Source organism: Pleurodeles waltl, chromosome 5 (assembly GCF_031143425.1).
Source record: "Pleurodeles waltl isolate 20211129_DDA chromosome 5, aPleWal1.hap1.20221129, whole genome shotgun sequence".
Classification (NCBI taxonomy): Eukaryota; Metazoa; Chordata; class Amphibia; order Caudata; family Salamandridae; genus Pleurodeles; species Pleurodeles waltl.
This window is the reverse complement of record NC_090444.1, coordinates 1,536,984,461-1,536,999,606: the sequence shown is the minus strand read 5'-3', so window position 1 is coordinate 1,536,999,606 and position 15,146 is coordinate 1,536,984,461. Positions and strand designations below refer to the sequence as shown.

Sequence of the window (15,146 nt, the reverse complement as noted above, 5' to 3'; positions counted from 1 at the left end):
GGTCAAATTCACAGTTTTGAAACTGGGCAGACAGTCTAAAGCAGTAGGCTTGCAGTCATGTTTTACGCTGTCACCCTCATAGTGGCACAATGTGTGATGCAGTCCACTAGTGACATTTAACTTACAGACCCGTGATATACTTTCTACCATATACTAGGGATTTATAGGTAAGTTAAATATTCCAGTTAGAAGTATTGCCTATTTCAACACATTTTATGTGTCAGAACACATGCACTAAAGCCTGATTAGCAGAGTCCTGGTGCACACAGTCAGCAACCAGCAACATCACTCCAACAAATGGGGATGATCATGCAAAAAAATGCATTCTCCTACAGTCACTAACTACCAACTGTCATAGTTGGACTCTTGCTCTAGGCAAGACTGCTGATTTAAGGATGACAGTACTTATATTTGTAGGTGACTAAGCCAATCATACAACAAATCGCAACTGTTGTTCCAACCCTCCCGGCACACAAGCAGCACCTCACCAAAAACCCATAACAGTAAAAGGTGATTTATGGCAGCCTTTACGCGTGGACTCAAGAATGTGACATCTCAGGGAGTGTCATGGTTAAACGGAGATTACCCCTTTCTCGCATTAGAAACATGTCTCATTCAAACACAGGCAATGAAAGTGATGCAATAAGATTTCAACTAGGTTTTACTTTAACAAAACTGCATTCTGTGATATGTTGCATGGGCTGCAATGATTAGGACAATGAACAGTACAAGTAACTGAATGCTAAAGACAAGAGTCATTAAGACAAAGACCCTCGCCATCTTCAAATGACATGAAATGACATGAAGTATATGTCCTAATACCCTAATGAGGTGAACCTAACCTCTAACCTAAAAGAGAGCTAGGTGTGTTAAACCTAATCTGCTAACGCCACGTCCATGAGAAGAGCACCCCAACCCTTGTTACCTTGGAATAAGGTCTTTAGCTCAGACTCCGTAGGGACACGAAGGCTTGGTCAGCATCAAGGCGATGTGTGGTATAGATAGCAGCGATGCCATATGGTCAGAATCCCTCTGACTATCTGTCTAAGTGAGGAGTATTTATACAGATCTGCTTGGACCCCTGATGTAGGTCTGTTCCCGAACAATAGATAACAAGACATGCTTGGGACAGTAATTTATATAAACAATCCCCTCGAAGACGTGAAGAAGGAAAGTACCTAATGTGAACGCCTACAGTTTGTTTATCTTTGTTGCTTGATATTGATGCCTTAGCGTGATAGTATTGATAACACAAAACTAAAACATGGGCCTAACTAAAAACAAGACAACCATCATAAAAGATTTAAATAAATAAATGCGCTAAAACAGGGCAAGCTAAGTAGAGGAAAAGTCACAAGGTGACGGGGGCACGAGACCTCAAGCTGAAGGCTGAGCTAACTCATGTTTCCCATTAAAACAAACTAGGATTCACTACAAAACCAGAAAGTTTACAACAATGTTAGACCTGGTATGTGGAGGTAGTAGTTCCCCTGCATTTTTCTCTTTTCTCTCGGATGTTTTTACTGGTGTTTGTGAAAGGGCCTACCATCCCTGGGCTCTTCCCTACTGGAAGCACAATGTGTAAGTGCTGGTGCCATCCTTCTATCCACCTGGAAATTACACTCACCTTGGTGTACAACTTGCACCCTAGTGGTTTCCCTATATAGGTACTGGAGGTGGCATTATTTGTGCATGGGTAATCTGAGATAGGAACTGAACCTGATGGAACAGGCCAGTATTGGTGCACTGACACCTTTATGTTGGCTTTAATGTGCCACTGTGGACATGGGGGTGTGCCAGGGCATATGTGCCTAGGGAGTGCCGATAACCCATGAATGTTCGCACTAACTATGAGTGCTGCTCTACCCATAAGGTAACATGGGAGAATGAATCTTAGTAAGTCTGGCTGCAATAGTTCAATAGTGGATTGGTGGGGGGCAACCTCATGAGGTTAGTATTGTTGGACTCAGGATGAAAATCCCTTCTGCTGGTGAAGATGGTTTTGCCATCGAAGCCCTAGAAATGCCAGTTCTAGGAAGTAGGCATTTCTAGGTGCTGAAATGGTTCTGGTACCTTGTAAATTGGGCTTCATTCTACGGGTCACAGGGATATAGCACATCTGTGCATTCCCCAGATGACCACTAAAAAAACTATGGCATTCAGAACGACAGATTCCTGCCATTTGGTGCCTGGTTAGATAGACTGGGGGGAGAGTTATTTGGCACTTGTAAAGTTTTTTGGCCCCAGTAAAGATAAAGATCTACGTTCCAGAACCTCAGGGTGGACAGGGAGGAAATTTACGGGAGACATCTGTGTTTCACAGGAAAACCCTTTGAACCTCCACCAACTTCACTGTCTTCAAGAGAATCATCTTGTATAACTAGGGGTAATAGAGGAGTAGAGGTGCAGCACTGAACACTTTTCATGGAGAATTGTAACTGTGTAGGGTCACTGGAGCCTTTGTGCTCAGACGTGGCATCTCCTTGTACAGGAAGTGTGGGCCTAGTAACATGTTGTGTGCAACGGGAAGTGTCAAGGGCGACTCACGTCAACAAGCCCTTATGGTGCCTCACTGTCCCGGAAGTGCTGAAATTTGTAAGTATTGGTAACATTAAACAGTCTGGCTGGGCTAGGTGCCTCCTAACGGTGGCCCCAGGGACCCGCCACCTCTGTTTTGCAGACCTCTGACTGAACTTCCTGTGGGGAGCCCGAACATCTTCTCCTTAATTGTTTACCAGCTGTTGTCTTTCCTTTCCCCCACTTTGACTCCGGAAACTTGAGACTTGCGAATAGCCGCGAGCAGCCCAGTAACCAAGGAAAGGTTGATGCAATTTTTGGGTCATGGAGGGGTGGGATAGCTGAAGCTGGTTGGCGGGTGAGGGGTGATTTGTGACTCAAGGTGCTCGGAAACACAGTGGCATCCACTATCCCAGCATCAGGGCACCGCGTTAGGGGACCAGGAGTGAGTGAATATGAATGAATGTGTGCACGTGCCAGCTGATACCTGTGACACCGCATGGTTTTGCAGAGTGGATGTGCGTGAGTGAGTGTGGGTAAATGTGAAGGCAATGCCGTGGTGCTGCTGGTCACATTCATCCTGTCAGGAAGTTTGTGCAGTTGGCATTACTTCTTACTAGTGCAGCTGCGGCAGCAGTGCTATGTAGAAGTGTTTTAAACCTTGTATGTATATTTTGCCGATAACTTTGGGAACCAGGGTGCACCCTGAATTTATCTGTTTCACTGATTGTGGGAAATTCTAGGGTAGGTCTTGTACAACGTTTGGCACCTTATGTGAGTGTGGGGAGGGAAGGTATTGTTTTCTTATGTGTACATACAGTAGTAATGGCTAAAACACCTGGGGCTCATATTGTGTCTTTCATTGAAAATAGGGGCATTGGCCCAGAGTTACATTATCCCCGTACTGTGTTGACAAAGTGTGTGTTGAATGCAATTTTTGTTATACATACACTGTGTGTGGTCTCCTCTGTGCCTTTGCAGCGTGTTTGTGGTGGGGAAGTGCTGCTTTTTTGCTTTACACATTGCCTCTGTGATAAGCCTGAGTGCTCTGTGCCAAGCTCCCCAAGGGTGAGCACAGGTTATACAGTAAGTGTAATCACCCACCCTTAGGAGTGCAGGTTCTGCCTGGCTAGGGTCCTGCCTTAGTCAACCAGAACATGCCGCCTCCAACAGATAACAATTATCATTCACCAAGCCAGTCACCTTATCATCATCATTCGCCTTGACTCTGATCTCAGTGGCGAATCATTCACTTAGCTGGGAAGAACCACAGCATCACTACAAAATATCACAACTTTGGTCTTAACCATATTAAAATTGTCCATCATGCACATGAGTGGTCTAGTATAGGACTTCCTATCCTCATTCCTTCAATGGCTGATGCTGCTGTCTCAATGATTGATGAATTCTTAGGTCAGGGCAGGGCTGTTTGAGTCCTAGAGGTTCACCCACAGGTGCCGAAGGAAGGGTCATGCACTTTAGCAACATTTAGTCATAAAGTGAGATACAGAGTCTGTGGATCAACTCACTGGGTGGATAACAGCACTAAATGTGTCCATGGCTTTATGGAAGTTCCATAGACATTTAGACACCATTAATCAGCCGAGCATGGACTGTGAAGATAGACTGGCTGACTCCCTGTCATTAGTTCATGAGATCACTGAGATCAACAAAGGCAGTTCTGGAGACTGGTTGGAAGGTGTCAGAAACTGGGTTGCTTCTACATCCTGGGGAACCAGCACACTCCCAGAATGGACAACTTTTAAAGTGCCCATGGGGATTGGCTTGATCGTTAGCAGTCATTACTGGAGGATGGGTTTTTGTTCTTCAGTTGTTTGTGAAGTGATCAGACTGGCAGTTGCACATTGTCCAATGTACATGTCTTATTTTACCCAAGGATGTAAGCAGATCTCCATATTAGCACATTTTTTAATGTTTCGAGTGTAATTGCACTGGTAGCAGAACATCGGAGAACACATGCGTTTTTCGTATAGTGCGATCAGACATGTTAAATGTTTTCAATAACCGTTCCATAGATATTCATATATTTTTTATCAGTAGTTTAAAACTGTTTACAATCAAACAATGTAAACATCACATACTAACTTATCTAAAAAGAACCCGATGCCAACAATAAAGGTATAATGCCCTCGCATGTTCATTTCAATAACCTGTGAGAGTCAGAACCTGCTCTCCTTCTTCAGGATTGCCAAATGGTTCTATGTCAAGCGAGAGAGAGAGAGACCAGGTTGCCCATTCTCGCCTTTTCTTGTCAGTCATTTGAAGTGAAAAAAACTTTTAATACACAACTTTTTTAGTGGACTGAATTAATATCTGGCAAATTTAATCATAGGCACCTAGCTGTCTGTTTCTTTGTTAGATCTGGCCTTTGAGACAGCATTAGCTGCGTCATAGTGTTTTTCCCAAAAATGAATACATAATATGCATAAAGAGAGGGACTTTTGTTTAGAACGCTTTATCCACTGGTCTATTAAACTGTAATTCACATTTTGTTTTCAGCCACGCATAACATACATCATAGGGGTGATCCCACTTTTGCCCATTGGATTCCTTCGCTTTAGTATGCATGTGCATATTGTTCACAACTACTTAAACGTAGTCCCTTCCTTTTCCGTAAAACAGCTGTTCTAAATGTGCATTTTCATTTTATTTATTTTTAAATTTAACTTTAAGTATCGGCCATTTAAGTTTCTGCAGTCCTGTGTTATAAAGTGTTTAACTGACATTTTAACATTGTATCTGCCTGTTATTTGAGAGCTTAGTCTGGTGGTGATTTATTCCTGTGTCCTTCAAAAATAAGAATAATAAAATTGTAGTGCTACTGAAAGATTTGTTTCTTAAAAACCATCGGTAAGAAAACAGCAGCAATGATAATATTTTTAATGTAAAGTTGTATTGCAAGCATATAGTGACTATATTTAAAGTGCCAGCTTATTTTTTTAATAATTTTTCTTTGTGTTGCATATGCTTGCAATAAAACATAATTGAAATAACCATGGCACCAGCCTGCCAAGTTTAGGCTTACTGATTTTGCCATTGCTTGTCTTATTATAGGTGTGAGCTTTACGAGTCCAACACGGAAAGTGATGTTGGCTAAAAGGCAACAGCTAACAAAGGTGTCACACATAACTTGGAACCAACTTCCCATAAATGTTACTTACGTGTTTTAAGTTTGAAGACGCTGCAGATACTAAGTCATATTTTACCTGAACACGAAGGTACTCAGTTCATGAACTTCATAACGATGGATGATAGAATTGGCTCTTCCAATATTGGTATCTGTGACTTGCAAGTTACATTCAGATCTTTCCAGCAGGTACGCAACAGCCTGACATAACTGTGCCATACAAGAGTGCTATGGCTCCAAATGCGAGCAAGGGCCCAGTTGGTCAATTAAATAAGGCCATAGATAGAGTATGATGGAGTGCTTACAGCCATGGACCCCAGTCCCACTGCACGTGCGGCACTTCTAATAGTTATTCCTCTCTTACTTCGATTGGGGCCTGAGACCTGTAGGTTAAATAAAGAGGTGGTTGATGTTATCACACTCCTGCCTCATCTGAGGCCAGGAGTAAAGAATGGTAGGTAAGAAAGAGATGCTCTGAGCAGTACAGAAGAACTGCATTTTTACATTTTTTTTGTCGTTCTGGTTCTCCTCCTCTTGCTCTTCCTGGCAAACGATTCCGTTGTGGGCCGTAAGGATCCTCACTCCCAAAGCTGGGTTCATAAGACTGAAAGTAGGCAGGGACACGGACGATGCTCAGTAGTATAAGCGGGGGCTGGGCCCCCAAAGAATCTACTGCTAAAGTGCATCCAGTCTTGACACTTATTTTCATTGTGGGAGCAACAGCTGAAAATGTAGCATTTGTTAGTGCACTGTTAAAAGGGCCTGGCCCCCCTTCTTCCCCTCTATCATCTATAGATCTTAATCTAGTTTGATATCCGTGTTGAATGTGCCTATGGCAGGAATGCGAGGCCGTGGAGTTAGGCATGCCTGTTTGTGTTTTCTTGGCAAATATGCTGAATCAAGAGGAGTTTTTTTTGTTTTGCACTGTAACATGTTGGTGATATTTGTAACACATCTCTGCGTTAGTGTCTTAGATCCTTTGTTATGGGCATTGCTGCTATCTGCCATAATACACATCTCCAATTCAGCGAACTGTGTTTTACGTACGGGGTCTGCAGAAAGCTCTAATACACATCACCCATAATTAAAAAGCATCACGTCTGTAGTCTGTATTTATTACCTTTCTAAAATGCTGTGGTGATATGAATGTCACAATTGGGAAGCCTCAAACCTAATTATTGAAACAAGCCACCCGTTTGAAACACAAAGGTTGCTCATAATGCTTTGGCATGTGGCAAGAGGGGCTGTGTTTTGGAAAGGTTCTGAACTGAGTAGTGGCTAAGTGAAGCTGAAGTGACAACAACGTTTGCTGCAAGGGGTGTAGGCTTTAATATTGATTATATTGTTTTGGATATTGACACTTGGCTCTTTTAAGAACATTTAAATAGAGTAGAAAGTGATTAAAATCCTCTTCGGTTAGATACAAATGGTATTTTAGTAATGGTGACATTTAAAGAGCTGGACCCAAACAGAGAATGTTCTATTACTTACCGGTAATCTTTATTACTCCTGGTCCTGTTGTCCTAGTTTCATTCACCACTACTTGGAGATAACTATCTCGACAGAAAAAACATGAGAACATGAGGAATGCTGGACTATTCCCTCTCCACCCCTCCCTCTAGTAGAACATAACCTGTACTTACCCAGCATTCTGCCTGTACTACCAAGCCCCCTACAGAAGGCCAGCAGTATGGGAGGGCGGGTGGGCCGTGATGAATGGGACGAGGACAACAGGACCAGGAGTAATGAAGATTACCAGTAAGTAATAGAACATTACCCCTAGGTCCCTCTAGTCCTCGTCCCATTCATCACTATGTGGAGAATACCCAAGCAGTCAAAACCGGCCATTTGAGAACTGAACAGAACCAAAATGAAACCACAAGAAGGTATATCAGACAAGCAACACCAGAACCCAAAAGAAAGAGTAAAGGAGAAGATAGAATAACAGACCCTACTCCAAAAACACCAGGCCGAGGCAGAGGCGAACCCATAGTCCACTGAGAAACTAGCAGACACAGCCAACTGGACACAAAGCCTGCCCATCAAAACCAAAGGACGATGGGCAGAGAGCAAACCAAAGGAAGCACCCCACAGGAACCCACCAGTACCCCTAAAACACCCCGGAGGGGAGCGTAAAGGAAAGGAAAGAAGTAGCTGGCGAACAAGCACCACACAGTTACCACCAGAAACAAGGGAAGCACAAACACGGAAACCCAGCCCACAAGAATGAAACCTACAGCCCCAGCAGAACTAGAGCTGAAGGCAAAGGGACAGGAAATGGAAACAACCAAGGCCCAGCCGCAGGCAACCCCCTGAGACAAAAACCTCCAAAGCCAACAAAAACCACAAAGCACCCCGAGCGCTCAGACTGGGAGGGAGCCCGAAACTGGGCACAACGCCGCCCAAGGAGAGCAACAAATACCAGGGCCAGCGGACTGATGAGGCCACCATCGGAGGACAGCAGGCCCAAAGAGGGGAAGCATAACAGAGAACCAGGAAGCCAGCAGCGCGAGTCAGGGAAACCACCCCACACCAGCCAGAGAACAGACATCGAGAAAAACACAGTGCCTGGAAGAAGGAAATACCCAGCAGAGGGCATTCCCCTGCCCACTTTCGGCTACTGCACTGCCAAGAGAGAAGGAGAGACAACACCTCTCTTCCCCGACCAGAGAAAAACCAGGGGAGAGAAGGACCAACAATGAACACCCCCCGAATGGCCAAAAAAACGACCGTCAACTCAAACAGCAACCCAGGGAAGGACCGGAAGCCAAACTGCAAGAACCAGCGAGACCGCCAGACAGACCCTGAAGCAGGACCTCCCAATGAAGGAACAAGCAACCGCAACGAGAATCCAGGACCAGAAGTTGAAATGCCCAGAATGAGGACCCCACAGCAAAAAAAAGAAGAGCCCACCAGGGGGGAAGAGGAAGCGTGCCAACAGCCGAAAAAACAGTAACTAAAACAGGACCTTGGCCCAGAATCACAGGGCCAGAGCACAAACAGGAGGCACCAACAGCATGTGGGAAAGCACCAGAAAGCCAGGCCCATCAATAGGCAGAGCCGGAAAACGTCACCAACCGGAAACAAGGCAAAGAGTGAAGGAACAGGAAACTGAAAAACAAACACACCAACCTAAGGGGCCACCTAGGAACCACCCAGATCAGCATAAAAGGCACCAAACGGCCATAGAAAGACACAGGAGAAAAAGAATCCAGAAACCGGAGAGAAAGTTGAGACAGGGATGTCCAAAACATCGACACCCTGCCAAGCACTCCCCGCAGGGAAGAGCCTTCACAGCACCAGGGCAAGAAAGACGAAGAAAAAACTCTTTCCTCAAAAGGGGCATGTACAAACTAGTACAGAGCCGTCAAAACTGACATCATGACTGCCATGGCCCCAGAAAAAATGAAGGAGAACACCAGACTTTAACCCAACAAGGGACAACAGCCACAGCAGGGAAAAAACCCACGTGGCAGAACCAACAATGAGCCAGGAAGGAGGAACAAGGATCAAGACGCACTCCCAACACATAGGAAGGCGACAAGACCCATATGCATGAAAGTGAATTGATCCAGAAGGGAAGACGACTCAGGCTGACCCCAACAATCCAGACTGGACCCAACAAAGAGGCCAGAACCCTTCCCCGGGGGAGGACACATGGGCCGAAGCCCACAACCGACCCAGAGCACACACCAAGCGCCACCAGTGGCGCTGACAGGGAGGAAACACCCTAACAAGAATATCCAGCATCCTCATGTAAAAGACCCATAAAAAGGCCCCAATAGCCTGGCCACTTTAGAGCAAGGCTAGAAAGGGAAGAACACCTAAAGCATGCCAAATATGTAGAGCACATCCTCCTTGGAGAAAGGATGGAGGGAGCATAAAATGAAACAATGACGAGAGACACATCTCGTGAAGACCAAGAGGCACCAGGAGACTCCCATGGAGGCAAAGGGAAAGCAACTGCACACGGCAAGCACAGGCTGCAGCCCAGGCCCCCTGAACTAGGACTGACCTGCCTCCACCCCCCCCAACGTGCGTAAGAGCCCCCAGGGCCCAGCAAAAATGAAAAAGTAGGGAACAAACAAAGACTGCCCCGGAACAGAATGAACCCAACACAGACGGAGGATCAGGGGAATGCCCACAAAGCCACATATAGGCACACACCTAGTGCTGCAAACCTCCTAAAAAAGGAGAGAAATGACTGTGGACTAACCCTGAAGAAGGCCGCAGCACTCTGAGCGACGGGCAGAGACAGCAGCCCGAATGCCACAGGAACACCACCACAGCCTCAGAGGAGGGAAGCAGACGTGGCCAAAGTAGACCCCCCCACCCTCGATCCAGAGGGATGAGCAGAGCCCAGGACCACAAGAACCAGGGACACCACATCAAGGCAAAAAAGGACACCTCGACACACCACCATTTGGCAACAGGAAAAGATGAAGGAAAACACAGCAGCCAGAAGAAGCAGAAAACAAACAACCAGGACCAGCAAACCCAATGCGGGCCTCCGGGCACAAGCGACACATTTGAAAAAGAGGGGAGAACCAGAAAAAACCACAACGGACACCAGGTGCAAAACCTACACAACCCAGTGTGAGAGTCTGTGACATGAAGCATGCGACCACAGATGACCCAGTGAATGCCAGATGCTCAGGACGTAGAACACATGAAAAACATGCACACAGCCGTGCCTGCAAAACAGGGGGGGTACTGCTTGCCCAGCTCGGACTGACCCCACACCCCACGGGGGAACCAGCAGCAGGGAAGCCCCTGTGCAGATGAAGGAGGTGAGACAGACCTGGAACCCAACCCTTGCATCACAGAGAAAGGGTGAGCAAACAGGACCACCAGGCCACAGAGGACACCTGGAAGTACCGCCACTGGCGGGCACCAGCCTTCTACACAGGACGGAGACAACCGGGGCGGGCCTGGAACAAAAGGAGTCTGTGATGGAGATTGGGACACCTGAAGCAGAGCCCTTGCTGCTCAGCGAGAGGGAATGTGACCGTGAGCACCCTGCCACAAGCACAAGAACGTAGGCACAACCAGAATAGAAGACACACCTTGCAAAGCGAGGGACAGTCACTGTGACCAGCAAGCCATGGGGGAATACTAGAACAGACCCCCTGTGGAAAGAACAGAAAACAAGAACACAAGTGGCCAAGCAGTACTCACCAGAAACACCTCCCGGATCGAAAGGAATGGAATCAGCAAGCCCGAAAATGCCAGCAGCAGATTTGGAAAGCGCATCACCCACGCATGCCCAGAAACAGCAGAGTCACAAGGAGGAAGTTAGGCAAGCCCCTGGCTTCCCGCTACCTTTAAATTTTACCCAGCCCTCCAACTGGCTGAGAGATGTGCACCAACAACACAAAGCCTCGGCACACTGGAAACAAGTGTTCGCCCAGCGGCCACAGAGGGGTCAATGGCAGCGCCATCCCAGTAAGCCCAGCAGATTGGAAGGAAGTGAGTCCAGAACAGAAGTCGGCCAAGCCCAACAGGGCCGACACCCTTACGTACTTGTCCTGTCGGAAGACAGAAAAAAGAACAGGCGGAATGCTGGGTAAGTACAGGTTATGTACTACCAGAGGGAAGGGGTGGGGAGGTTATATCCCAGCATTCCTCTTGTTCTTTTTTCTGTCGTGGAGATAGTTATTTCCACATAGTGATGAATGGGATGAGGACTAGAGGGGCCTGGGGGTAATGGAATTGTATAGAACAGATAAGGGTGCAGTAAAATTCGCCGTAGAGTAACATGCTAAGGGATGGGTCCAAGATCTGCAACCCACATGCTACTTAACTCCAGTCCCAGAGGATGCAGTTGTATCAACACAGAACATTCACGAATTACTGCTTTTCCACACACTCTGGGAGTTATTTGGAGTTTGGCTGATATAGGACATCCATAAAAAAGTGAAAGATACCCAGTCCGCCAGATTGAGAGTGAATACATAGTTTACATAATCCCAACTTTTTATTGCTGGTCTCAGCAAAGACATCTAAATCCATTCCGAGCTGACATCTCAAATCAAGGAAAACTGGGTTGATTCAGATTGCACTAATAACACTAAAGCAAATCTACAAACACTGATCAGAAAGGGGGGCTAAGGCAAATAGATAACATTTACGAAAACATAGTAAAGGAAAAGGAAAGGCATTTCTTTCTAACAGATAGAACTCTCTTGAAGTAGGTTCAAAAATAAGGATTTTTTGGCACTATAGGACTTTGGAAATCAGAAGAAGCGTTTCTAGTAAGATGTGCATCACACAAAATGGACTAGTTATCCTAACACCAAACAATGTTGAAATGAACCGTTCAAACACACATTTCACAAAACATTGAATGTATAAGAAGTATTTGACAAGGAAAAGCACCTGGCCCAAACTGGGCCCCCAAAGAAATATTCAAATTCCTATCAGACATGCGGCTGCCAGGCCTCAGTGAAGGCTTTTGTAAGCTAATGGCACTTATCTATTTTCGAGCTCTGGCTTCTGAGCACCATAATCTTGATCTTTAAATAGACCTAATAACTTAGGTTTGATCTTTCCGATTAATCCGCCTTATTGTGTACTACATGCGGGTGGCCTGCCCCCCCATTAGGCTAGCCAGAGCTCTGCCTGCGTTCAACTTACGGAAGACAAATTGCCTCATTATGCGATCCCTTTTAAGTCAAGTGGCAGAGCCCTCACTGACAAATGGTCGTGGCAGTTGCACAGGTAGTATGCTGAGCAACTGTCATGTTTTATAGGACTCACTCAGCATGATTTTTTTGTTTTTCAGAATCAATCTGTGAAGCTGGGGGTTGTTTCAAAAACGAAAATCAAATCGTCCTATAAGCAATTGGTGGCTACAGAAATGTGTTGCAAAATAAATAACCTGAAGATAAATGGAGCATTTGGGGAAAGCAACTAATACGAAATTTCTGAAATTTCACTTTGCAAGGGGAGTGCTTGAGAAGTAGCACCACATAACATTACCTTGACATTATGATCTCTTAAAATATTCAATAGGAAGCACATGGTGAGAACACAATCAAAAGGCAAAGCCCACCTCAAAAGCTAATGTGGAATTTGTGACCTAACAAATGTGAAATTTGTGAAATGACATGACAATAGGTCCTCATACAAAGTTTATAACACCTGTCAAGCTAAAATAGGTAGAATACTTTTGCATGGGACTAACATTTAAAGGAAATATAACCAAAATACATGGTTGGTGTTAGAAATGGGGTTTCTGGTTGGCTAGGGTATGCACCTCAGCCAGGCAGAACTTACCCACTCTAGTCAGGGCAAGGGAGTTACACGTCCAAGATAACCCCTGCTCACCCCCTTGGTAGCTTGGCACGAGCAGTCAGGCTTAACCCGGAGGCAATGCGTAAAGCGTTTGCACAACACACACATACATGTGACGCAATATCCCCACCACAAAGGAAACACAACACCAGATTATATGAAAATATACTGTATTGTACACAACGTAATTATTAGACCAACATCACATAACAGTACTATCCTGCTACCTTAGCAGTTGTCAGAACGTTACACATTAGTTACTCTGCAAACTAGCAGTAGTCACACATAACACACAGGTTACTCAGTATTCTGCAACATAAGCAGTAGTCAGGAAACACGTTATCACATTAGAACACTTGTCATAAGAATATCATAAAACGCCCATAGTAGGAACATTAGAAAACCTATGGCAAGTTAGGGAAACATATTAGCAAGTCATGCCCATAAAAGGAACATGTGCACACATATGTAAAAGCATCATAGAACAGGTAGGTAATATACCACAATTAATAAAGTCTGTAGAAAGAACTTTAAATCGTAATTATATTTGTCCATTTAAAAGTACCTGGGAATGATGAAGAGGCACTTCCAGTGCCTAAAACGAATAATGGGGCGGCACTTCCAGTGCCTAAAAGAGGAACGAGGGGCCCCCGGCGCTCCCATGCGCGAAACGGGGGCCACGTGGTGCTCCTGAATAGAGAGGGGCGAACAGCACCCTCGCTGCGGTGTGGGGACGGGCCCCCACTGGGCCGCTACTAGCCCTCACCCAAAGGGTGGGGCCCAAGAGCCACGAAGAATCAGGGATGTGGGGGCGATCGCGCCCCTAACGCAGTGACCGGGGGGAAGGGAACTCCCATTCCACCCCGTGTCCTGCTTTGGCCTAGGCAGCCGCCCTCGTCCACGGTGCGGCTGCCTAAAACAGGAGAAAAGGGAGCAGGAGCCTCCGATGAGGCTCTCGTCCTGCTCCTTCCAGCGCCCGCACATGATTTGGGGCGCGCGCTGCTTCCCAGCCCGACCGGGGCTGGTGCGTGAAGCCGGCACCGAGGATGGTGCCTGCAAGTGCCCCGGCGGCGCGTCAAGAAGCGCGCTTCGCCCCGGGGGCACTGCTTGGAGCGCGCTCGCTCCTTACTTCCTTTCTGGGTGCCCCGGGGGCACGAATAACAGTGCGGTCCCGGCGACCGGCCCGATGCGGCGCCCGGGCCGCGGCGGTGATTTTATCCACACACGAGCACTGGAGAGGGCACGAAGGTCCTCCTTCAAGCCCGGGTTGCGGCGGTGATCTACTTTCGTAGAAACGCGCTCCAGGAAGCGCAAGGGCATACTTTAAAGCCCGGGCTGCGGCGGTGATTTCTCTTCATCGAAGAAAAGCGCTTTCAAAGCGCAAGGGCACCTCGGCAGCCCCAGCAACACCAAGGATGCATTTTTCTCCTCTAGCATCCTGTCCAAGATGTAGAAGATCGTTGCAGGGGTCAGGGGCCACAGCACCCTGCCCCTGGGAACAATAATCAAGGAGACGGTACAGGGCTGGTGGGTCCAGCTACAGGCCAGCACAAGGGGTGCAGTTGGTGGCAGTTCCTCCTAGTGACCAGGCAGGTCACAGGTCAGCACAGCAGCAGCAGTCCATGGCGGTTTCCTGGTGAGTCCATTCATCAGCGTTCTGTGTCCAGTTTCAAGTTCCAAGAATGTTCAAATTGTGGGGAAAATTCCCCTGTACTTATAGTCAGTTCTTACAGTGTTTTACAGTGGTAGGGAGAGGAGGTTCCAGCCAGTTACAACTGGTTCTGGGAGTGCCCCCTCTCTCCTTTCAGCACAGGCTCCAAACATCAGTGGGGGGTTAACGACCCTATTGTGTGAGGCCAGGGCACAGCCTTTACAAATGTAGGTGTGCCCCGCCTCTCCCTTCTCTCAGCCCAGGAAGACTATTCAGTATGTAGATGCACCTCAGTGACACCTCCACCCTCCCTGTGTACAGGCTGTCTGAAAAGTATGCACAAAGCCCCAACTGTCACTCTGCCCAGACGTGGATTGGAGTCAAGCTGCAAAACACCAGAATCATAAGCACAGATAAATGCGCACTTTCTAGAAGTGGCATTTCTGTGATAGTAATAAAAAACACACCCACACCAGTAAGCAGTATTTATTATCACCATCACAACCATACCAAACACGCCTACGCTAGCCCTCA

At 46.7% G+C, this 15,146-nt stretch overlaps 1 protein-coding gene across 2 annotated transcripts in view; it reads left to right on the top strand.

Moving 5' to 3' along the window:
- Positions 1-15,146, top strand: part of DLGAP2 (DLG associated protein 2) — a 3,577,612-nt gene that overhangs the window by 2,258,088 nt on the left and 1,304,378 nt on the right. The window lies entirely within an intron of this gene.